This window comes from Tupaia chinensis, unplaced genomic scaffold (genome assembly GCF_000334495.1).
Source record: "Tupaia chinensis unplaced genomic scaffold, TupChi_1.0 Scaffold000042_2, whole genome shotgun sequence".
In the NCBI taxonomy this organism is placed as follows: Eukaryota; Metazoa; Chordata; class Mammalia; order Scandentia; family Tupaiidae; genus Tupaia; species Tupaia belangeri.
In genome coordinates, this window is record NW_006159498.1 from 556,831 (window position 1) to 557,614 (window position 784).

Consider the following 784-nt stretch of genomic DNA (forward strand, 5'->3'; position numbering starts at 1 on the left):
GTTCTTGCCTCTGGCCGGGGGCCTGCCGCTCCTCCCCCTCCTCAGGCCCCCAGGGGAACCCCAGAGCCGCCAGGACCTCGGAGCCTTCCTCTACTGGGGCGTCCCCTTACTCCTGGCTAGTTCGTCGCCGGCGGGAGGGCAGAGTCCGGAGCTCCCGTGACCCGATCTGCCGCTCGGTGATCCCGGCGGCCATCTAGCCCGTCCGCCTGGCTCTGCGACCCCAGGACTGCGCGGCCCTCCCGGCTGGGGCTGTCTGAGGCCTGCGAGGTTCCTGCCTTCCCCGCTTCCGGTCGGCCTCGCCCGGGAGCCAGGGCTCCGGGCGCCCGATCGCCCCCGCCTGCGGTTGAGGGGAGAGTTAGATGCTTCTCTCTGCACTGACCTGGGCGAGTCCGAGGATGTCAGCGAGAGTGGGGGAGCCCTGCAACCCAAGGCGCGCCCCTCCCTCGGTTTCCGCCGGCGCTTCCTCTTCGCTGCTGGCGCAAGCTCTTTCTCGCTCAGGGTGATGCTGCCGGGGACTGGGTGGGGCTGGGGAAGCCTAGAAGGTGGAGTCCAGAGGAAAGCCGAGGCAGGTGCTGGGAGGGCGCCCGGACCCTCGCAAACACAACTGGACTGGCGAAGGGCGTGCTGCAGCATGGTGGCAGCCCGCGGCTGCCACTCCCATATTATTTGTAAGGCCTAGGAGTGTCCTCAAATAATTAGGCCTAAAAACTTATCTCTAGTGACCCCGTCAGGGGCCCAAAGTATGTCGAAGTGGCCTTGGGGAGGCTGTTTTTGTCTTCTGGAT